This window comes from Ostrinia furnacalis, unplaced genomic scaffold (genome assembly GCF_004193835.3).
Source record: "Ostrinia furnacalis isolate ACB-3 unplaced genomic scaffold, ASM419383v2 OfSCF4045, whole genome shotgun sequence".
NCBI lineage: Eukaryota > Metazoa > Arthropoda > Insecta > Lepidoptera > Crambidae > Ostrinia > Ostrinia furnacalis.
This window is the reverse complement of record NW_021134284.1, coordinates 382,048-408,252: the sequence shown is the minus strand read 5'-3', so window position 1 is coordinate 408,252 and position 26,205 is coordinate 382,048. Positions and strand designations below refer to the sequence as shown.

General features: G+C 35.9%; 1 protein-coding gene across 4 annotated transcripts in view; it reads left to right on the top strand.

Annotated features, from left to right (window-relative positions):
- Nucleotides 1-672: 672 nt before the first annotated feature.
- The window catches only part of IRSp53 (Insulin receptor substrate 53 kDa), a 172,302-nt gene continuing 146,769 nt past the window's right edge, over nucleotides 673-26,205 (top strand). For all 4 annotated transcript variants that reach the window (XM_028312592.1, XM_028312593.1, XM_028312589.1 and 1 more), the window contains exon 1: nucleotides 673-986. The gene's annotated coding sequence lies outside the window, so the exon portion shown is untranslated. The remainder of the gene's footprint in view (nucleotides 987-26,205) is intronic.

The following is a 26,205-nucleotide window of genomic DNA, read 5'->3' as shown; positions in this document are numbered from 1 at the left end:
GAGCGACAACCTTCGCAAGGTGGTTAATCTGGTTCAGGGGACTGGCATCCAATTTGCCGGCCGTTGTGAGGCTTCGACCACAGCCCGTAATTGACACCGAAAGTAAAACCACAGCGCTGGCGGAAAACGCGCGATGTAAAAACGCGAATTACGACACGCGGTTGCACCGCGCACAATCGCCGCCGACTATCCAATCTCCTAAATGCTTTATTATTATTGTCCCGGCCAGAGTAACTTCCAATAAAAATAACGTAATTCATCGGCCGAATAGACCGCTCTTATAGGTTTAGTTTAGAAAGTTGGCATCTTGTCCATAGCGGTTATTCCGCGTTCCCTACATAGGCTACCAGGCGGCAGGTTGTATAAAAAGAAGGCTCTATTTAACGGGAACTGATTCGGAAAAAAGCGCTCTGAGCTCCGGAGCGAAGAACCGGATTACTGTGGCCGAGCTGAAAAACAAATCTACTACGATTTACGTACCGTAAACTCGTTACGCGTTCCGAACGAGACGTATTCGGCGGGGCGGGTGTTGTTGGAATGTGTTTCTTGTTGCGTGGATGCAGGGTTGAGATTGTGTTGTGGGGTGTGGTCGAATGCGAGAGAGAGGCGAGCTTATACGCGCGTCTATGGAGAGGCGGCAGGTTCATTCGTAGGAAGTGTCGTTATCACAGTCGCTGTTCGGCGGTCGGGCGGCGTGCAGGCTACAGGGTGTTCGCTCGCGGGCGGTCGACATCTCTTCGAGAGAAGTTTTGCGGAGATCGGAACGTGGCCGGCCTTTCCCGGCTAGAGCGCTCTGTAGAAAGTGAAATTGCATGTGATAACAAATTGTGTAAGGACACTCGTACTACTTGGTGTTTGATTGTGTGAAGTGGGAACTCCAGAGTGGATTTTACAAACTTATTTTGAACTCGTTTCGATATCAGCGCAGTTTTGAACTAAAAACTGTGATCTAGATTATTGAAGCGCTGTCGAGTTTTCCGAAAACGGTAAGTTGTTCTGTTACACTGATTTTTAGGTGATGAAGATGAATTGCAGATGTTTTATGAAAGCTGTATGGAGTTTAATTAGTTGCGGATTTACTGCTACTTACTACACATTCATGAGCATTGCCTTACTTTTTTAATGTTTTGGTAGAGCACGTAAAATACATCAGTAACCTACTTAATTTTAATACAAAATTGAAACCTATTTAATGGTTGTTATTTTAGTGAGCTGAAAAAATTAACAGAGAAATACGTGATCTAAATGAAATGATTTAGGCTAAAGTTAAAGTTTAGTTTGATATTGGCCTGTAAGGCTGTGAATATATTTGGTATGTGAATTGAAGCACCGGCCTACACAAGTATGGAAATATGACATTTTAGAAAATGCGGATAAGTAAGTTATGTAGGCCTGCCAGGTAGGCAGTTCACACCAAAAGTGTACGATCATTCATTAAACAACAATTAAAGTTTTAGAAATTCCTCACACCACCTAGCTTCGAGAAAGTAATATATGCAATATAGAGATAGTTAAAATTAGTTTTTTTAAGGTTTTTACAATAGTTAAATGAATTGAATAACACGTTTTTTGGAGACGCCGCACCCTGTATGACGGTGTAGGCGTAGAAATAGCTAAACACTAATTAGCTGTAAGCCTGTAAGTATATCGATAACTTTTTGAGAGAGATAAAGGACATAAAATAAGTAGGTACTTAATCCTGGATACTTCAGAAACGTGATGTGACTCTAAAAACGAATGAAATAATTGAACATCAAAAGAAAAACCTTCGAAAGTAGACGATAAAATTCCGAGTCATGTAATCATGAAATAATATAAAATAATAATATGCAAGCAAATTACTTTTTGTTTGGAGGGGAGCAACTTCTCAAATATTCATAGAGACGGGAGCAAAAATGTAATGTAAATAAAGATGTAATAACATTCACAAAACAAAGACCGGTATTTGGAGATAAACAGTTTTACATGCTTGCGATAGAAATATTCTATTTATTTACAGATTACTTATCAAATCAAATCAAATAGTTTATTCAGTACACAGGCCCTTTCCAAGGCACTTATACGCGTGTTTTTAATTGGATGCTATGTATGTACATTAATTCTTCGCTGCAAATTTCGTCCTTTTCTTATTCTTTACCTTAAACCTCCTAATCACCTTATCTATCATTATTTACATCAGCACCACCTGATTATAGGTACCTGATATTTTGTTATATTTACCGACACACTCATCATCATCTTAGTTCACTTCGAATGTGAATTCTCCATTGATTTTCGTTGAGATTGGTAAACGGTGATCATGTTATGACAGCCCGCATCCTTAGTCAGATTGTCTTTGGAGATCCTTCCATTCACGACCGTTGTGGGTTCACCGCCTGCTTCTATTGATCAGTGGAGTAAGGATTTCGCTAGTGAAATCACAATCAGTATTTTTTATTTTGTCACAACTAACTATGTAATAGATAGAGAGTAACAACATTCTGACTATTAAGAGCCACTCAAAGTTTAAGTACCTACCTATGTTACTTTTTAAAGCTCTAGGTTATAAAAACGGCAAACAAAGTTTAACAGCAAAGTTAGGTGAACTTTCATAGTTTGTTTTTGTAGGTTTGTATTTGAGGCCCAAGATCCTATCTCATAATCGGGTTCTAGTTGTTGGTTTGATTTAGTATCAAGGGCTTTGTAGAAAAGTTATTATTTCACTAACTTATCGACTTGGACAATATAATGTAGTAAAAGTATACCATTACTTACGCTACTATAAGCAATAGTAAATAATCATGAATGACAGTGGATGGACAGGCTTTAGGCTCATCACATTTAGCGCCTTAAGTCACCTTTAACTCAAAAATCATAACTGTGTTCTTATGATAGTGAATTCAAAATGCGTCGTTCAATTTGAGATTGTTAATATTATTTACTTATTCCTATTATACGATTAGCTACGCTACGTAGTAACCATGAATGTCAGTGGATGTACAGGTTTTTGGTTCATCACGTGTAGCGCCCAACTCACCTTTAAACATCAGTTCAAAATCAAAGTCACCTTTTTAACTCAAAACATAAGTGTGTCAGAAGTCAAAATGCGTCGATCAACTTTAGTAATTTTTAATATTATTTATTCCCAAGATCTGTAAATTAACATTGCTATCCCCCTGCTCTCCTCTTAATTGGCCTCTCATTAACATAACTTCCAAATAGATTTTCATTTGCGGCTGCAAGGAAGGTTTTGGACAATTTATTTGGTAATTAAAACGAGCCAAAGACGCTAAGTTACTTATAAAATGAAATATTTGTAGCTTACATTAAATAGATTCCAATGGGCGTAACATTTTATTATATTTTCATGTTCTAGTTAAAACGAAGCAAAAAAGAAAGAAGCACTTTTTCTTGTTGGCCAAAAGAGGGTTGACTTAAAAACAATGGATTGAACACAAAGTAAATAAAAAACAATAGCTGTAATATATTGCTGTGCGTATATGCACCTAAGGTCATATATGACCAATAAAAGCTTTACTTGGGATGATTTTCCGAAGTCGTAAAAACGCCCTGGGACACCCTTTGACCGCCATAAAAATGGCTCATTTATAAAAGCTGTTAGATCCGGTTGCCTTTTTGATATAAGACATCTTGTTTGTTTAATAGGATTTTATGTTATAAAATAAAAAGTCATATCCTGAAAAATCATGTAGTGTAAGTATTCTACAGTTTCTCAATGGTACGAGTATATGCTTATTGTTATTACAATATGTGAATAAACCATTGTCTCACGTTACATGTGCTTTGAATCCTGAGCGTAATGTAAGATTAACTTTCAAGCGAAACCAGGGTTTGAATTAAAGCTGAATGTTTCAGCCCGACGAAGAAAGCTTTTTCCGGGGAAAATAGTAGAGTTTTTACATTTTCAGCAAAGCTTATTGATATGTCAATTACCTACCTATTGTTTCTTATAGACGATTGTAGAGCCGGTAGGTATTCATAAAATATACTGTTTAGGTAAAAATTAGTAATGCTGCCATTGACCCAGTGCACTCAAAAATATAAGTTCAAAGAAAGAATACATTATTCAAAAGTTAAACTATGGTTGTTTGTTTCATCGTTGCGCTGACACCGGGTCATATTGCGAGATGAGCTAAAGTGTGAGACAATGTCCTTGGCATTGAATATTATAAAAATATTCTATACTAATATTTTGAACGCAAAAGTTTATGATGATGGATAGATGTTGGCTCTCTAACTCAGAAACTGTTGAACGGGTTTTGAATATTTCACAATGATTTATATAACTTTACATCAGATTAACAAACCTAAGTGGTGGGTATCTTTTATCGAAATCTACGCAAACGGAGTCATACGCAGATTGCAATAAAATAAAACTAAAGCAAAACTCTACATTACTGCCATTCATCAATCTAGCCGCTGAATCTCATGAAAGAAGGCAATAATTTGCATTTAGAAATGAATGATCAATACAATGCCTTAATAATGTACATTAATTAAGTGACTAAGAAACGAACGGCATCTAATTCATCCATCGAACGGTTGGCTGGCGCTGCTGTCACCAGACACCACCATATCACAAAGTAGGTAGGATCAGAAGACAATCTACATACAAAGTCCGATCGGGCAACGCACACATAGACAACGCGAAGTGTCGCAGACCAATTTAAACCAGTGCGAGCGCGAGTGCCACCCGCTAGTGACACGCGTCTGTGTGCTATGTAAAATGAAGTACATACAGGTGATTGCCTTCTGTTACTATCTATTTTGTGACTATATTGTATCAGATATCACAATCACTGCTCGTATGTGGTGAATAGCATTATGTAATAAAAATAGATTTATTGCAAAGTACGATGTAATTGCTTTGCAATCGATACTTGTTATGTAAACTTATATCACTAGAAACGAGGCTTTTTTGTTAAGTGGGAAAACAAAAGAGTGCTTGCATTTACAAGTAAACGTGATACCATCTTGAAGTAGGGTACCTAATTGACTTTTATTTCAACGCAGTTGTCATACAGTTGTGTACGGTCCTTCAAACTGCCGACTGATGTACGTCCGGCTCAAAACGATTTACCTACTTAATATTATTTGAAAGAACCCTCAGCATAAGAATGATGTTTCAATACTCAGTAATGACGGTGTTTATTGACGATCGGTTTCTTGCATCTCTTGCCTGACCTTTGAGTTTTAGTTACATAATCTGCATACATTTCCTTACGTTCTTATGAGCGCGGTGAAATTACCGCAACGAAATTAATTTACTAAATTGTCTGTAGTTACAGAACTCGTTAAAATCTCATGGGAAACACCGTTTGAAGACAACAATGACTCTATGATCCCGTAGTTTTGATAGTATATCTTTAACGCGGTCAGCATCAGTGTGGTACCCTTGTACAAATTAAATGTAAAAACCAAATTATGTTCCGTGGTATACATAATTCATTTATGATAATGCGTTGAAGGGCGCCAAAGTTAGCCAGAGTTTCCAGTGCTTTTACAAAGTTAGCCAAAGTAATGGGATCCATACCATATGTCATTAGGAATAATACTTGATTTTGTTATTCATAATGACACCGTTTCAGATGTTAAATTGCAAAACTTATGACTGAATAATTTGCATAGAATAACAGTGTCATAAACGAAACCTGTTAAAAGTACTTGATCTTTTAATTACAACCAATTTTCTTTAAAAATAACCGCTTTAGTTAATAAATACATTTAGCGCTACGCACAAAGTTTAAGTTTGCAGTGTATTAACACAAGAGATCATGATGTACACCTTTTTTTATAGATGCATAAAATTAGTGGTTTCTGTTTAGAGTTTAGTCGCGTCCAATCGAGTGCCGTTGCTCGAGAGATGGTGCCTCAAGCGAAAATAACGTCACTGTTATATTAGAGGTTTTTTGCTCATTCACTTTTTGTTGCTGCCAAATAATGAAGTAGCTATTAGATGCAATCGGTCCCATCTGGTGTATCCTCATCGAATTGATACTCAATTGCGTGTTTTTTTGCTCAGTTCATCAAGCGCTCGATTATTTTGAGCAGACAAAAGACTGGATTCAATTCCTGATACTCATCTATGTTACAACGGACGTGTTCGATGAACTGCGTTTTGATGTAATTATATATGTACTCGAATGTAATTAATTATTGCACTGTCTGAAATAAGAAGATACTTTTATGGTGATTAATTAGAGACCGCGAAGTATTCGGTTCACAATTATTATCTGGTACATAAATTAATTTATCATTCTAGTATAACCTACTTCTGTTGCCTCTTTTGAATACTCACTTATTTAATTTAATAAAATGAGGTTAATACCTAATTATAATACAGAAGTAGGTACTTTAAGTCTTCGTCTCTAGACTTCTTGGAATAGTATTTCATTATCTGACTTTCATATTGCAATTTCCTGGAATAAACTTTATAGTTCGTTAATGCTCAGCGCTTTGAGTTCGCTCATACAAAAGATATACTACCTGTATGTAGAATATCTTCAACAAATACGCGAAAATTCTACCAGATTTTATAATTTAGAAGGCTTCAAGATCTTCGATCACCTATTAACTGTCTCACCCATGCATGAAGTCATTCCGACTCATTTCGCTGCCAAGAATAGATGACTAGAGCCAGCTAAATGGACTTTTACGTACGTGTGGATTCGGGGTTCATTCATAGGTCAGAGTTTAATCTTGCAGGTCGTTTCGCAGTCCGGTGCCGTGACTGGAAGAGACGCGATTAATGACGGGTGTGGGACGGCACGCACTCACACCGAACACTTCATTAAGAATGAGAGAAAAAAAATGTTTAGTTGTATGTTTGTTTATAATTCGATTTTTTAAATTATTTTTAGCATGAGCAAATATCATCATCATCAGCCGGGCTGGAATTCACGCTCTGATAAAATCATATCGATGATTTTAGACGAAAAATGCATGGGTTTATCGTGCAAAATCGATAAAATATCTCGATTACAACATGTCCTTTACTCCACTGCACACTTTAATGAAGGAGAGCCAAATCTTATCTTTTATCAAAAATGTCGACCAAATCAAAGGTTTTGGATGACACTTTCCACGCTAGCCAGACGGGTTAGGGATGCCTGAAGTTTGCATATTTGTCCCTAAGTCGCATTTCATGACATGCAGGGAAAGAGTGGGGTAGGTCCTATCTGCTCTGCCGGAACCACACGGCAACTTTGACAAATGCAAATACATATACAACTTGGTTATTTATTCATTTGTTTAAGTCTCCAGACGTCATTGTCTTATGATGTATGTATTGCGAAATAAAATAAGAGTAGGTATTTAAATATTGGATATCATTCATTGCAAATGTTTGAATAACATGATTTGCATACAATACTCCAAAATAAAGCTTTAGTAGGCGTTGGTTTTATCGAGCTTGATTAAAGTTTATACACAACATAAAATGATTTCCAAACGAAAGTCGACTTCCTGAAATCATTAGTTTTATTTATACTAGCAGATCAACATCCGCTGTATTTAAATTTAAAATCAATAATGATTAACCTTATCTAGTTTTATATCACTTTCATTCAAAGATAGAAAGTGAGAATTTGACGTTTTTACAGCCGGAGAACTAGTGTTGATACAACATAAATTTTTATTTTACACCACATGAAATTGATTATCTGGTTAGTTTAATAAAAATGTAATGAATATTTGTATGCTAAAATTTAGCTAAATGTGCAAGGGTGCGCCAAAGTTCACCTAAATTTTCAACTCCGAAAATTGGAAGTCCGAAAATGTTCTTCCTAAAATTTTTCATCCTAACAATCACAATTCCTAACTACTCTGTCTCTAATGTTCATAATTCCGAATCATTCAACTTCATAATGTCATTAGCAATAAACATCTTTTATACTTTTATTTGTTCTCCTAGATTTTCTCAACATAACCATATTTTACACTATTATTCAGTCATAATTATCTTTTTTGTTTAGATTTCTTTCTTTGACGATATATTAAAGTTCAAGTTTGTTGGCATTAGCACGTATACTTGAGTCCCGCTCCAGTCATTCAGTCAAGTTCCAGAAACGAATCGGTCTATTCATTATTATTGGTTTAGGTTAGAACTGTGGCCTTACGTTTCATTCGCGAAGAACGTACTTCTTTCTGTACGTAGTATTTATTATTATTCTGTGGTATGAGTGAAAATATTATGGTAATGTTTAGGGATAAAAGTGTTATGATAAAAAACAGTAGGAGTTTAAATATATTTACATAAATGATTTATTAATTACAATTTTCGGAAACATGAGTGTTATGAACATCGCCGGTAGCACTACAAATAGTATGAATGAAAACTTTAGGATGAAAAATTTTAGGAAGAGTGATCATTCGGATTTAAAATCGTTAGGAAGAACCATTTCGGGTAAATAACTTTAGGTGAGCCAATATGGACCCAATGTGCAATGCTCAATAATTAAACTTAAAACACCTATGTATGTACCACATTTATTACAAATAAATATATTCTATTCTAAAACTAGTGACCACGCCCTGGCTTCGAATGGTTGAGTACACATTGACGTAATGTTATAGACTTATATTAACACTCTTGCCTAACCTGCTCACTTTTAGAGTAGTTTAGATTTATTAGAGATGTTCTGTCCGTCCATCAGTTCTACTGGTTCTACCTACATAAGATCAAATTACTCGTAAAACAATAATTGGTAGCACCACTGCAAATTATGTTTTTTGTAGTTCTATCAAGTAGAATTGAGCAGCAGGACCGCGGACAACACACGTTATCCAGTATTTAAACTGAATTTGTATTGGTATTAGAGCACGCGGTCTATCGCCAACTCGCTGGATAGACGCCATCACAAAGGCTACTGAGTCCACCATGGTCCAGTGTACTTGCGACGCCTCTAACCGTCAGAAATGGAAGCACATCGCTAAGAGAGCTACCCTCGGAGATGACATCGAACACCCCACCGTGTACCTCGTTAGCGCAACCACGACCACTGACAAGAGTGCCCGACTAAGAAGAAGAAGAGTGTTGGCCAAATATGAGTTGTAAAAAAAATACTGCGTTACGTTACGGTGTGATAGCCTCCCAACCTTATCGACTCCGGATCCAGCTTCCGATGAGTTCGATTGTTCTGCTAGATTCTGACTGGCATACATTAGGACGGTCGCGGCCCTCGCCCAAACTCCGAAGGAAAACACGCCCTATTAACGAACTTGTGTTTCAATTATTACTTCGGTCGCTATTTATTTTGTGATACATTGCTGGTTTATTCCGTTCACGTAGAGGCTGAGGCGTGAAAAATGTCGCTGCGAGGTAATCTCATCAACTACACCTACGTTATTACAGGCGGACAGTTCCAAATAAATCTATCAAACGTGGGTCTGGTACAGTAAGCAGCACAAGCTAAACTCTGGCATCTTGTGGTGAGGTAATAAAAGCGAATTTGCCACAAAACTTTCATCTAAATGGACGTTAGCGTCGCAGTTTTCTTGATGACTATGGAATATTGTTGGTTGAAGATTACTTGATGAAGTGTGGCTGTAAGCTGACTTAGCTTTCATGAAATTTTCATCTACAAAACTTAATTCGGGTTTTTCTTTTTTGGTACGATAAGTTAGACAGTAGGTAGGTATTTTAGTACTTAGATATTTACATCACTGTAATTTTTCAACGGGGACATATAAAATTCAAGTTCCTGTAATGTTACAAAAGCAGAATTACTGAGTTAATACTTTAATGATTGGAAGTTTTAAACGTATGCATATTAACGTTTGCATAAAAATTTAAAGTGTTCACAGTTCTTAAACAAATTAGGCCGTTAAGGGATCGAATACTAATGCAGGGGTGGGCAGTTGAGAAATTTAATTTCACCCTTCCGTTGCCGGTTCTAAAAACTTAGTACCCCTACGTGTCCGTCCCAACGCTAATCCTTTATAGCCAGAAAAGTTTTTCCGGGCTAATGCTCTAAGTTGGTAATGTAGGGGAATTTTAAGTCCGTTCTCAACTTCATGTTGGCCGGAATTAGAATATAACAACGTTCTTGGACTCAGAAAATTTTTACGTGTTGTGGTTGGAAATGAGAACAAGCTAATCCTAAATGGTAGAGTCAATTTTTTAGAATCGTAGAATCAGAATAAGGGCTTGTTCCCACCAAAATCTAGTATTGCGGGATCCAGTAATACAGGATCCCGCATGACTAAGTATACTGTCGTGTTAACACATATTAATGTGTGTTTCAAGTGTGTTTGAAATTTTCGAACGGAATGGTTTTTTACGGGACACTGCAAAGGGATGTTTGTATGAACGTTAATATTAAATCACTACACTACTAAATGGGATCCGGTAAAAAACAGGTCCTGCAAAAACCGGGAAGTCTTCGTGGGAACAAGCACAAAGATGATCTTGACGTAACATCTTAATGAAACTTCTCGAAATGCGATAGTTATTACCTACATGTTAATATATTTTTTCATGTGTTATTAACTTCACTGTTTTTTGTGTTGGTGGAAGTAATGCAACAATTATTCACAACTTTGATGAGTATATTAATTTTTAAATTGAATCGCAATATTAATCAATATTTAATTAACAGAAATAACGAACAGTTACCGGTCCGGTGTTTGTGCTTCACAGTTCATTAAATGGGTTCGGAATATATTACAACTGCATACGGGTGAAACTAAAAAAAAATTTTAACAGATTTTTCTTATAAGCTTTGCTTGCAAAGAAATAGTTTTATAGAATAGATGATGACGATGATGGTTAAACGATCACAATATAAGCGAACAATGTTTTCATTAGGACTATACAATATGAGCTTACTATACATATACAGAACGGTACGGTATGTAGAACTAGCCCAAACTACTTAGTACCAAATAAATATTTTTTCTTTCTTTCTTACTTTCAAACTCACTATCAAACTTTTTGCCACCCACCCTGTATTACTGGCTTTTAAAATTTCCTGCAGCTACACCCGCTTGTAAACAAGGCTATTGACCATTGCCAAAAGGGTACTTACCTACATATTCACCGAAATATTAAATGCTTATTTATAAATAGCTAAAGTTTTTATTGGTGAAATAATTTTAGTTATCAGTGAATTACCGATTTTACGAACAAGCTAATTGTTTTGATTTTTAAACAATTAAGCAACTGTTATACTCGATTGGGAAAGACCGACTGAATTTACAGATAGCTAAAATTGGATATGATGACACAACTTTTATCGATTACGTTATCGATAAAAAATCGTTATGGCGCAAGTAACGAAAGCGCAAGTGACGACAGCGTGTCTTTTGTCTGACAGAGACCTTTGTGACAGATGTTGACAAACTTCCGACTAAATCCGATGGACATCGTTTTTTTCGGATCCCCTGCGGCCAGTCACGACTCAGGTTAAGTGCTAAGGCGGAATCATGATACGCAAATTTTGCAATTATCCATGGCTGTTGGTCTGAAAAATCTGAGCTGGTATTGTCAAATTGAATGTCTTTGTCTTTGGAAGGTCGCCTGAGCTGGTCTGGCCAACGTAGGGAGTAAATTAGAAAGGGTAGTGCTGCTGCATAAGAGATTAATGACCTAGCTGATGATAGTTATTTAATTTTTAGCGTTAAAAGTCTCAAACTAATTTGAAAATTATAAATAACTTGATAAAATCGAACTGCTTAAGGCGGGAATTGAACCCACGACCTTCGCTTGCCGGGCGACTGCTCTTCCAACTGAGCTACTTAAACACTAGACGAACCCGTCGAAATTTTCAAGTTTAATACGCTGTTTCGGCCAGCGTTTGTTCATCAATGTTGGGTATACCTACCCTGAAACAGTTCGATTTTTTCAAGTTATTTATAATTTTCAAACTAGCTGATGATGACGATTTTATTCTAGAGTACATTTCGCAAAGAAAGTTTTGTACTCTCAGAAAGTATTAAGTGTAAAGCAAACTTTGAGTGAACGAAGGGACCACCAGCCTAGGTGTGTTCTTTTTCTCTCAAAATATGTCATAATAATATATTACTACTTTCCCTTTCTTAAATTCTTACCAGAAGAAGTAAAAAACATTTTTTTTTACTTTTCAGAGCAACGTTAACGGTTTTATTGTAAAAAGGTTAAAATCAACCCCGGTTTTCGGCGCCTAAATTAATAATTCAACAAGGAAGTCGCTAATGCATTACGTCAGCCGGACAATCACTGCACTAATCACGCCGCGATTAACCAATACATTTAGCATATCCCTACTAGCATAATGCATGTAATCACTAAATCAATGAGTTAGCCGCAAACATGTCAGGTACTAAATATAGTAATATATTAAACAAAGAACCAATCAAGGTAATGAACACTAAACTCTGTTTGCGATTATAGATTTAATGCTAAATATTAAAGATCATGATTTTGAGATGTGCCTCACGTCTTCTAGCAAGGTCGTGGATTCATATCACGTCGGAGTCATGAAAAATCATAATTTACTCTACTATAGTCTAATACTTTTTAATAAATATTATGAAAACAAAGTACCTACTATGAAAGTAAAAAAAAACATAGAGTCACATGTATAGCACTGGTTCAATCGATTCAATTGATTTATTTTGACACAAATCTTCAAAAATACCGACCCAATTGTAATCATAGAGATTCAAGAGCAATAAATATGAATCAAACTGAATGCTTTCCGTGACATAATGACCGCAGTCTTCGCGAAGTTTACGCCATCGTCTTTTATTGAGCTTATACTCGTATAAGCGATTGATAGAACCCTAAAAACTTTAAATTCATTCACTTCAAATTATCCTTCAAATAAAAGCTATTAAATAGTAATTAAGGTATTTACGAAATAGAGAAGCCTTAATATTACAAGTAGAGCTACCTAATTGTTTTTTTTCTTTGGTCATATCAATCGATTTAGTTCAGGTATGGTATATTTTTAGTTTTTTTTATTATTAAATACACTTCCTCCACTAAGTATCTCCAGGCATCGCGACTATTCAATAACGCGTTATTGTTATTTTCGCCTTCCTTTTGATAAATTCCCGTACTGCAGATGTGTTATAAATATTGTATAACAGCAGACGGGAACTCATCGGTATTAATGAGCTTAGTCCTGACGTGTGAGAACAATCTATAATCTATATATATAAAAACCGGCCAAGTGCGAGTCGGGCTCGCGCACAAAGGGTTCCGTAGCAGCAAATATAATAAACTTATTATGTCAATTTAATCAACCTATCTCAAAAACTATAAGAGATACTTTGATCAAACCAAAAATCGTTGAAAGAGTTAATTAGCATGCATCACCTCTATTTTTTTTAGAATTTTATACCCCGTAGTTATAAAAATAGAGGGGGGGGGGGACATACTTTTTACGACTTTGAGAGCTGATATCTCAAAAACCGTTCACTTTAAGAAAAATGTTTTTTAGAAAACTTTATATCATTTTAAAAGACCTTTCCATTGATACCCCACACGGGTATGTACATCGAAAAAAAATTTTCATCCCTCAGTTACATGTATGGGGGGCCCCACCCCCAATTCTTTTTTTTACTATTTAGTGTCATAATTTTGTAGCGGTTCATACAACACATATTCCCATCAAATTTCATCACTGTAGTACTTATAGTTTCCGAGTAAATCGGCTGTGACAGACGGACAGACGGACAGACGGACAGACGGACAGACGGACAGACGGACAGACGGACATGACGAAACTATAAGGGTTCCGTTTTTGCCATTTTGGCTACGGAACCCTAAAAATGAAACCCGTTTTCTGTTGTCACGACATAACATGAAAACGGCTTGACCGATTTGGCTGATTTTTTTTTTGTAGTTTTCTAATACTCTGTACAAGGTTTTTACGGAAAAAAATATAAAGAAAATCTCTACGCTAAGGCGGTACGAAGTTCGCCGGGTCAGCTAGTGCATTATAAATGAAAGAACAAAACGTGTTGGTAATATTCTCATAAAAAGATAATCATTTTGAAAATGTTAGCACAGAATTTTTTTAACTGCCTACATAAGTTACAATACCTAAAATCAATTTATTTGACTGAATTCACTATTAGGTAAACGTCGCAATATTTTAAATGGTTCCATAACTTTGTTATCAACAAAATATTGTTTACTCCGATTTCAGTAAGTACCAGGACCTCTAATTATTTAAGTGTTACTCTATTACGTCATCATATGTTGGCTTTACCGCAAGTTTTAAATCTTAATTTACTGGGGTCTTTGACCTTAAAATCGAATTAGCGTCATTGTCGACAAAAGTCGCGGGCAAAAAACAAATGAACATCGCCTGCAAGATGCGGCGGGGTTATTAAATACCGCCGACGCGTGTCAAGCGCGAGATGTCAGACTCCTGCGCCGCTGACCGTTAGTGGACGTGCCGGAATTCGCCATGTGCGGACCGTTACATCGGCTACACATTGATGAGTCGCAAACAAGCGATAAGGGCAAGAACATACCGTTGGAGCTACCAGAAATGTTAAACAATAATAAATATCCTTGCACATTTTGCACTACGCTTCTAGTCCCAAACTAAGCAAAGCTAGCTTGTACTATGGGCACTAGACAACGGAACGAATGATATTTCTATTACCTTTTAATTAACGCCTCTTTTTCTATAATGAAGATTTTAGGCAACACTAATATAAAAATCTATACTCAAGCGTGTATTCAAGCCTTCGGCATTGAAATTTTTACATTTTGTATGAGTTCGAATCAAATCAAATATTATAGTTTCACAAAGAGAGAAATCACACACAATCGAGTATTGTGTGTGATTTTTTCCTTGCCATTTTCATCCCTGTCGTGGATAGTATAAAATTGTCTACAAACATGCAGCAAATCAGTTTCACATTCATTGACCCCATAATAATAGGGATCGCTCATTACATCAAAAACACAATGGCTTGTAAACAAAGAAAAACAGAAACAGGCATGTAAGGGAAAATTGGCTGATTGACTCTTATTGTGGACTTGATGCTACCCTCAGGAAATTGCAATCATTAGCTCTGAAGGGCTACTAGCACTCATTAAAACGTTTCCCTTCAGATTCTGAATCATTAAGGACATACTTAAAGGGACCTCGGGAAGGATTTTAATAAAAATTAAAGATAATTTTATTTTAGATAGCTGCTTTTAGTATTTTTCGTTATTTGATATCTATTCGAATAAACTATTTATATTCGGATAAATACGAAAAATAATAAAATCTTCTCATTTGAAAAGTTTTCATTACAAGTGTACTTATTCAGTTTTCGTAAAAATGCCCAAAAATAATGCGTGTAATCCTATCCTAACAATCAACTATGGTTGAATAAGCATTGTTGCTAGCCTCATGACCCCTAAACGGTGCTTAACTGTTATCACCGAAACTGGTTTCGTAATTTTTGTCTTAGTAGGTACATCAATCTTCTCCATAAATCATCACTTAGGTCGGTGAGGTCAAGACCTTACACATTAATCCCAGTGATTTTATTTAAAGAATAACTTTTCTGAAGATAATACCGTTTTTGTTAAATTGTTAAAATAACTCTAGGATTTAGAAATAAATGAGCTGAAGTGGGAAAATCCAATAAGACGTTTGAAGAGATCATCGAATTTTAATCGGCACTTTAGATCCTCTACATTTTATTTAACAATCAAAGCGATGTTGGAGATATTCTAAGGCTGAGTTGCACCATCTTACTTTAACTTTAACAAACGTAAAAAAATATGTCAATCTCCATACAAAAAACACCGGTTACCGTCAGAGTTACGGTCAAAGTTAGGTGGTGCAACTCAGCCTTAGTTACACTGTTATTACAGCAGACGTTTCGATTGTTGAATCGTTTTCTTGGTGACAGCATCGATCGTTGGAATCATTTGCGAGTGGGAGAGATGGGAAAGGTGTAAATTGTTTTATGCGCGTATCGTTAAACGCTAAAGTTTTATTGTCGGTTTTAGGTACAATAATCTGAATAACATTTACACCGTATTTGAGTGTTTTGAGCAGTCATTTGAGTTTTATAAATCCCTAAATCTGATCTTTATAGGTTGGCATCTAATAAATGTGATGTCATATTATTTTAATCACGATGTGTAGGCTGGGGGAAATCACTTTCACGCTCCAATTTCAATCAACAAATTAACGTTTCTACTTTTATGGATTTGTTAACCGCCATCGGGCAGTCAATTTGTTGGAAAGCGTCACTCGCAGACACCTGCAGCATAAACACCTAATCAATATTGACTTGTTGACATCCGTCTCCCGCCGCGTTCTCCGCATAAAACAACCGGCCGCTTTATGGCAAATGACCGTGAAAACGGGCGTTTTCTCTTCGCTCGAGCAAACGTAACAGAGCGAGGCAGGTGTGACTTTCTTCTGCAGCACGATCCGGTCGTGACGAATTGAATTGATCAATCGGAAATATGTGTTTGATCGATTAGAAATAAATATGGTCATTTGTTTTTTTAAGAAAAATCAAAGCTTTTTCAGTAAGTCACGTTGCAGTTAAATGATAAAACCTTTTTTGCTGCGATTAGGGGAGAGGGGGGCAGCTTTGAACAATTTTCATACTTTATTAAATATCTTCCAAATTTGAACGATTTCATTAATTTTTTCTTCCTAGATAGAGGTCATGGTTATCACACAACAAAATAATGATGTTCTTCTTAATTATTCATGAACGCTTATTAAGATATTTAGATTTTTGCACAGACCTGTAAACGTTCAAAACTGCCCCGTAGTCGGGGCAGCCTTGAACACGCCTGGGGCAGTTTTGAATTAGTATTTTTTTCAATGAAATAAAACTGAATATTTATAAATGTGTATTTTTAAAATAATTAATAAACAAAATTTTAAATGATCAGTGTCATTTGGGATCAATTTAACATGTTTATTTTATTTTACATCACTCTGTACAAAGTAATACAAAACTTAGGGATATTATTAAAAAAAAGTAAAAATAAGATATATCAATTAACTAAATACTAATAAACTTTCTGTTTGATGACACATCAAAGACAAAACTGCATAATTTAAAAAATATCAATCAACTAATAAAACTAGCTTTTGCCCGGACTTCACCCAGCTTGAAATTTTGTCTGTCACAGTAAAGTAATCTGCTTATTTTTTATGTAAAAACCTTCTACGAAGTATTAGAAAACTTAAGGTTTCATAATACCACTTAAAAAATAAAATTTATAAAGTTCAAAGGTGCCCCAACTATTTCGTTCAAAGCTGCCCCATGGGTATATTTCCAGAAAAAAACATAAATTTAATAACGGAACATACTTTTATATCGCAATTTCTTATCAAATCTTCATCGAAACTATTTAAACTTCCATATAGTAAACAAACCACTCACTATTTTATAAAACTACGTCCACAAAATCCTTAGAACCAAAATAAAAAAGTGCGAAATTGGCAGTCAAAAACAAAAAACCACTTGTGCCGGTTAACCTACAGTTAGATATTAAAAATGAGATGTGACGTCTATGCGCATCAGTGCTGGCAATATAAATTATGATTTATACCATTGTAGCCTAAACCAGTGATTTTTAAATTCATTTGTTCTAAGCTGCCCCTGTCCAAAGCTGCCCCCCTCTCCCCTACTTGAAAAGTAGACGAGTTTTTAAGACCATTCCGCTGTAAAACGAGATGTGGTCATTTTTTTCTTAAAATGATAGTCGTATCTTTCTTGCAATGTTTTTTTACTGAACAGTGAAAGTGATACTTTCCAAATTAGGGTATATTTTATTCATAATATCGTGTTCATAACTGGCCATTTATTCAAATTGGTGCCCCAACTCAACACTTCAATTCAATACTGCCAGAATAAAATTTATATTAGGTACCTAACAACATCGTTCGTTCGTTCGTTTCAGCTAAATGACGTCCACTGCTGGACAAAGGCCTCCCCCAAGTCTAACAACATCAAACAGTTTGAATTATACTTAATAATAGGGTTTAAATATAGATAATTTTGCATATAATATTATCTTATCAAATTGATTTTGCAGAAATAAATTTTTAAATATACCTAATTACCTACATACCTAATTATTATAATTTATGTTTATTACGAATTTGTTATTCATAAAATAAGCAAATGCCAACGTAGATTGTATCGCAATAATTTGATAACTACGATTTAACAATCTTAAATTGTAAAATTCCATTAATGATTAACCGCGCTGTTTAACTGAATGATGAGGTCATACATAATAGCAGTCAAATATAAATAAAATAATACAAATTACAAATTGCAGTAGCCTTGACGTTCGCCTAAAGCTCCGAGTATGATGATGCGTGACTGTCTGTAACCGAATGCATAATATATTATTTTGTTATAATGATAATAAAGGTCTGTTAGGTTTGTGCTATTCGGAAGTAAATTAATATAAGATGATATTTTATATCACTCATCTCTGAATTCAATATTCGCTTCAGTGGTGACGGATAATTTAGGAATCGAATACTGAAAATGTATCTTACTTGTCAGCACTCACACTATCTTTGGCAGTTTCATAAAACTTTAAGGCTGAGTTGCACCACCTAACTTTAACGGTAACTATGAAGATAACCGGTGCTTTTTGTATGGAGTTTGACATATTTTGGACGTTTGTCAAAGTTAAAGTAAGATGGTGCAACCCAGCCTAATAATTTTACTGAATTATTAAATTAAAAATAGACATTTAATACCTCTTTAACTCACGTGTCGAATTAGTTTACCTATAGGTACCTCAGGTAGGTAGGTACCCATTTTCATTTTAGGCGAGTCAATTTACCGGCCCACACCTTCACCTCCATTGTAACCCTTGTCAGCTGTTTCTAGTAAATACAACAAACTACGTGCTTTCTCACCTATTTTATCACCACAGCTTGTACACTACAGGTACATTGATTTAGAAATGTGGGCAATATTCAAAGGCCCCGTTGTGATAGAATTGTTTTTGAAACATTCGCAGAAGTAAGATTGAAATGAAAATTTGCAAACGTTGACCAACATTTTCAGATGTTTTTTTTTATTTTTTAAAGAGAATTTCCAATTCATATAAATTCGCTTCAAGATCGTACGCCGCGCTAACATCGAAGCTACAAAATAGCGCCGAAGCATACCAATTTTTAAAACACCTATAATTTGGCGATTTGTCACAATAGTCCTTCCACTAGGAATCTACGTAAAAATATTCGTGCTGCATTCCCATCACGTTTCTGTGCCTCAGTGAATCATTCTGCCACCTGCCTTCGCAAAGGTCATGGCTGCGTCGTGACACGAGGCTCGGTTATGCCGAAATCATGGACGAAAGTGATGGACAAATTGCCTATAGTTACGAGCCAAGATTGAGCTGTTGCGTAACAACAATACATGGCTAATTGCTTTTCGTTTGGCTTTTCGTTCGTTTCAGCCAAATGACGTCCACTGCTGGACAAAGGCCTCCCCCAAGGTTTTCCACAATGAACGGTCCTGCGCTGCCCGCATCCAGGCTCTTCCCGCGACCTTTGGCTTTTACACGGCTCTAATTAGTTAGGTGAGAACCATTATTGCATATTGTTAAGTTCTCTTATCTATTGATCTTTAAATTCTTGGCAGAAAGCGACAAAATTCATTACCATTTTCTACTTCGCTGTAAAGATTCTCTTATACTTCGTCATACGTTAATCTTTTTAGACCCCAACTCATATCTCTTCTCGGGTGTCATTTTTGGGCTCCATCTTTTCGGATTTTTAAAAGATCCTAAGTTATAGTAGATACTTATTCAAATTGTGAATCAATATATATTATCTATCCATCAAGTAACGTTCCTCACCGTAATACTTTTTCTTAGCCGCATTATAGAGTTATGGCATACTTCCATGCTTCGGCTCATTAAGCAGAGCAACACCAGTTACTTATGATAGAATATCAAAGAAAAGAAGGAAGGACAGTCCCAAGATTTTCCCAAAAGTCTGTACACCTGTGAGCCATCAATACATCCAACCCTTTGCGTGTGAATGAATATATTCTTTCCACCTTCACGGGGAACCATAAATCTTGCGATGGGACTTGGGTCAGATCAGATCCAAACTTATATTTCCGAGGAGAAATATTATAATTATACAAAAACCGGAATATTCCTGTGGGAAATTGTTTCACGACTCGATATTAAGTTTGGCACGTTACCATTACAAACAACTTCGCTTGTTATACGTTTTTTCTCGCTTCACAAAGTTACCTACAAACGAAATAGAGATTTTATACGTTACAGAGAATCGGTGGAATAATATAGTTTAGTGTTCAAGTTGTAAGTCCCTGTACTCCTTGTCCATTATGTTGATTTTAAAAGTTAACTTTGCTTTCGCCTTGCAAAAGTATCGCTCCGAGACGTTTACTGTCAGCTACGAGTATTTCCAGAAACATTTTGTGCTCGTGAATGCCAAGAATTTAACTTTTGTACCGAACGAAATTGCTTCAATACAAAGAACTATGCTTGGAATCGTTATGGTTAATAAAACATGACGAATGATTTCATTCGACTGAAGATTGCATTTGTTTTAAAATTAAAATGAACAAAGTTTTCAAAAGAAGACTCCAAGTCCTATGAAGGTTTACGGTAGGTCACATTGGCAACAACAAACAGCGTAGAATTTTAAAATTAAGTATACCTACTAAGTACTTAGATAGAAACGATAAAGCTAAGCTATTGTTTGTTTTGCATGTTACAGTGTACAGAATATTGAGGTGCATTATAGTAGCTATGAATCAGTTATTTTAATTTTCAAGTGTCTGCCTTCCTGGAATAAAAACAGCCGTTTTTCTGATAGTCCATTATTAATTTGAGGAAGGTCAAGGTCCCTTTCGTGTCAGTTCAGATTATGTTTAAACAACTATTATTTATTTTGTGGTTTAAATTTAATATGCCTATCTCTCAAGGCGTAATCTGGTTAATGGTTGAAATTTTGATGCCTTTTTAAGGCGATTAGAGTCCTCAATGACCTTGGGCGTTTGACCTTCACGCCGCGAGCAACACCCGCGCACCCCGCACCAAAAACTCCGATTTGACACCGATCAAAAATACACGGGCATAGGTAGATACAGAATAGAAGCTCTTTCTTCATACATTACTGCCTATTATTTTAAACTTAAATTGATGAACCTTGATGTCGGTGTCATTTAACTCAGGCGTAAAGGTATTTAATAAAAATAACAAAATCCATGAACATTATGTACGGGATAAAATTTTATTTTATTTTTCGTAAATTTTCTAATACTTTTGTCGGTTCAGTCGTTCTCGAAATTTGAACAAACCCGACTTTATTACAAGCTTTTATTTAGCTTGCAATTTATGATGTATGTAGGTAATTACATAAATGTTTGTTCGGGTGGAATCTTGCAAGCTGAATTAGTTAGACCAACTTCCTGACGACAACTAGGCTAGATGACAAAATTTCAATTATTTGTCCGTCAGACAGATAATTAGAAAATATTAGACTCATATTTTTTATTTTCTTTCATAATTAAATAATAACAGTGCTACATCGAGTTGAAATATCGCGATACGCCACGCTTGAGTAGAATTTTTACTCAAATGTGACGTCACGCGACATTTCAACTCAATATAATACTGTAATTATTCGATTATGGAAAAAATTAAAAAATATGAGTCTAATATTTTCTAATTATCTGTCTGACGGACTAAATAGAATTTCGTTTTCATTACCCAGTCATCATCCCTATTGGAACGCATTAGTACCTAGTATTGTCTATGGCCTAAAAAAGCAAATGTTTCTGCTTTTGTCTATTGTCATTCTCTCTGTGTCACTTATGAAGAATAAACTGAAAATGTATTTGTCTTTTTATTAGAAATCCTTCATCAATTGATTGAGTTAAAATTTCGGATATAATTCATTTTGATCGCTAATGCCAGTTTGCAGCGAGTGACACAACCTCCCCGTCTGAAGGCCAGCGGCCGACTGCCGCCCGCACCCCGCGAAGGCCCCCTCAACAGCAAAACGTTCGGAATTTATCAAAAGTAAAATTTATGAATGAAAGTAATGTTCGATTGAAAAACGCAACGTGTCATTTAAAGATAATTGAATTCCTAATCTATTCGTGCAAAAATCTTTTAAATTAACATAGCCGTGTTGGAGGAGTAGGGAATTTAATTAAAAAATCGATGTCCCGTATTTATTTTTTTAATCCAAAACAAAGAGACGTAGCGAAAATTCAAACGTCACAAATGTAGTCCTTGAACTGTTGTATAACATATATTTTTTTCAACTATTTCTGTCCAGCAGTAAAAGAGGAGTAGGCTTTACAAAATGGCCATTTGGCGCGGATTGAGGACTCTAATCGCCTTAATGTCAGATGTGGAATACCAAAACAGGTTTGGCGCTGCTTCGATTGGTATTGTACGATAAACGATTGGTTGTGTAACGAGAAAGTGTTGAGTTAGCACGCCGCTAACTGATAATGGACCCCTTTCACTAGCAATGACGAATACCATTTATTGCCATCTTTGGACTTTCCGCAGGTGTAGCGTTATGAAATGTTTGGTGTTAGTATTAGATCAATAGAATTAAGAATTCAGCACTCAAAATATTTGCTACTTATTTAGGTTGTTAGCACCTAAATAGGATGTCATATGACCACTATGACACAATCTGTTTTAACCGGCTTCAATAAAATGAGGAGGTTTTCAATTCGTCGTAATATTTTATGAAAACTTAGAAGTCTTGTGAGATAATTTCTATCAATGTAATAGTTTCCATTTACATGAATCCCTATTTTGAATAATAGCTATAGATATTAGGAATCCATTGTTTGTTTCAGGAAAATCTAGATTCTCGCACATCAAGAACAGTGAAAGTAGCTGCAAAAGTAAATGAGGATTGAAATTCATTTATTCCACTAGTTCAGATAGGTAACATTTATAAAACCGACAAGAAAGTTGGTAGAGACCACCTTGTAAGACATGTGTGTATACCTTAGAAGGTACAGTCCACACCAAGACCTTATAGAAATATTTTTGTTCCTATTTCCATAGAATTAAGACACAGATCCGACTTAATTTTGGCGGGTGACTGTATTCAGCTTAGAACATGTGACCATTTTGCAACTCACTAAGAATGACTTAGGCATATTAGTTACGGATCTTCTTTCGCTTAGTTGCATTAGGAACTAGTTTTAGCCACACTTTCACATACTTCAAATAGGGTTGCCTTAATTGTATAAAGTACATTGACACCCAAAGTGGAAAACAAGTCAACACAACCTTATTACAATTGTAACAAAAGACGTGTTGCGAACTTTTTGGCTACTTTAGGTGTCACGAACTATTTGACGCTGACTGTATTTCGTGTTGACCCGCGGGACAAAGCTAGCCAGGACAATCGGGATTGAAGCCCTTTATCTGGGAATCAAGCGGCTGTAATTAATGATCCTGTCGCAATTAGTCTATAATGGACAGACCATAGCACGTCTAGCTGAACACTGCAGCATCTTATGTAGTTATAACAAGAGTTATATTGCAATAAAATGTGCTATTGGTATTCCTATACACATACCTATATGTAACTAATACGAACAACCTAGGTTTAATCAAGTAAATTGACAACAGTAATGGGATATTGCATGTAGAGAGCGCTAGTAGGGCCCAAAAGATAAGGAGACATGTAAAGTGCCCCATAAAGGCTACCTTTTTTTTTTATTATTTATTATATTTTGACGTTCATAAGTGCCACTTGTGGTCTAAACTGAATAAATATTTTTGATTTTGATTTTAGAAAGTATGCTGGAAATTAATTTAATCTTAACTGCCCGAACGATTAAAGCCGTTCAAATATAAAAGATAATGATAAAACATAAAAAAACATTCATTAGTTTTCAACTGTCACAAGAACGGCTGAGAACTTATTTAAATAACTCATTAAATAAAACAATAAGCGGTGCAATTAGTTCGAAACTTTTAAAACATGTTATTTCAGTCAATTATGGTCGATAAAAACGCATTCCTTGGTGAAAAGCAAAATGGGTGCTAATCGCCTAATTAATACGTCATTTTCCATTTTGCCTAGGCGCAGATCACCGATTTTTAGTCGGCCGACAGTTAAATTAAGAAGGATCATTCGGTGTAACGGGCGCACTTCCAGACATGCCCATACTGATTAACTGCCCCACTAAACTATCGGCCGACAAAAAGTTGGCAGTCTGCGCCTAGGCTTTGAGTTTGCTTTTAATTCGTTATTCAGCGATAAGTTCTTTGAACGCAAGTCTTGGTGCTTTTATAGCCTGTGTCCACGACAGCGACATTTTAATCTGTTGCCAGCGCCTTTCACTGCAATAGCAATCGCTGGACTTTGACTCGGCGCCCATTTTATTTATACCTATAGACTGACTCTATATCGTATTCATTCTTGTCAAATAGGTTTACCTACCTAACATTATTTTTTTAGAATTAGTTTTTGTGATGATGGGAAAATAAAAGAAAAAACCTGAAAAATCGGCTAACTGAGGGTCTTCTGACCATTGAGCTGAACTAGAGCAAACTTCGATTAAATTAGTAGTTGGTTCTGTCCAAATCACGTTAAAAATATAATATTATCATCTGAAATACAAAAATTACAATAGCTACAGGAAAAGTTAGAAACTTACTTTTTAAAATAAGTTTTGCAAGAAAATAAACTCTTAATCGGAAACTACATCTTTGAAGATTCACTTCGTCTACTCCATATTGTGACGACCCTTCGGGTTTAGAGTTCAAGTTTCTAACCTAGAACCACGATCATGAATATAAACTGGTAACGATGTGTTTGTGATCGCTATCATTGTTGATCTTCTGACGTACGCGTCCGTGCAATATGCACTATGACCAGATTACCGGCAACCACGCATCAATCCCCATCAATTAGTGCTCCCAAATTTTACCGGTGTGTTTATCGAAGCTCGGAACATGGAATCGAATCTAATTTCCATCTAAAATCGATCTAAAGTCGCCGAACAGCACTAAATTCGTGGCCATTAATGGAATTTCCGCATCAGAGGCCAGCCACGTCCGAACATGAAACCCCGTGATACTACCGCGGGTTCGCCCCTTGCTGTACTACCCGCAGTGCCCACTGCCCTATCTGCCCGGTCTGCAGACAACTGAGCATAAAGAAACATCATTTAATGCCTATTTTAATGATAAAACATTAATAGCTTGAGACCAGTGGCATACCTAGAGATTGGAGACGATCTAAAAGGCATTTTATACGGTAATTGGCGGTCGCAGGTCTTGAAGCGATCGTCATTTTTGTGGTGTCTGTACACCAATTACTCTTTGCTGGCACTCTGCGCTGCCCGACCCTAACCCTCGTATTAATCCGATTAATTTCTAAAGGCACCTCGCGCTCCGCCGGTTCAGCCGTGTATTTAAATGATTTTTGCATGTGGCATTTTGACGTCCCCTTAACCTAACACCTTTTGCCCTCGAGGGGGATAATTGGAATCCTACGTTTTGTTTTACAATGAGCAATGAATATTAATAAACAGAATCAAAGTCGGATACCTGAGGGCTTGCAGTAATTTGGAATGGATTTTAAAGATGATCAATCTTCTTCCTCCTTCAAGTTTAATAAATTCTGTAGACTAATGACAAAGTACACTCGAATTAAGGTACAGCTGCCTGTAAGCGAGTTTAAATGCTCTGACAATATATTTTTGAATGGCGGAAACACACCTGGGAGTGTAGATGGATTAAGATGCATATTAGATTAAGATTGTTACTACATATTATAGCATAAGAATATCCCAGACTATAGACCGAGAAGAAAAAAAAACAAATGGAAACCTTCCGAATGTTACAGTATAAAAAATAATGATATTTAATAGAAAGGCATCTAAAATTCAATAAGTAAATGTATTCAGCTAACACATAGAGTACGTAAATGTATATTGCAGAGTACCTAATATCTTATTTGTCGTACTTATATGTATAGCACTTGCGTATATTTAAATGTGCCTATATCTAAGCCTATTTCCTACCTACATTTAAAACGAAAACACAGATACAGGAACGGGCGAACGTATTTTTAGCCTTGGACAAAAGAGTCTAAGCCAGTCACGGCCCACAAGTTGCGCTTTGAAACAAAATACACGCAAAAACAAAAATCTGCAAAACATTGCACGTAGAGCCACGATTTTAAATTAAGATCTTTTGAAACGTAATTCAGCCGGTTTGAATTCATGGGGAAACGT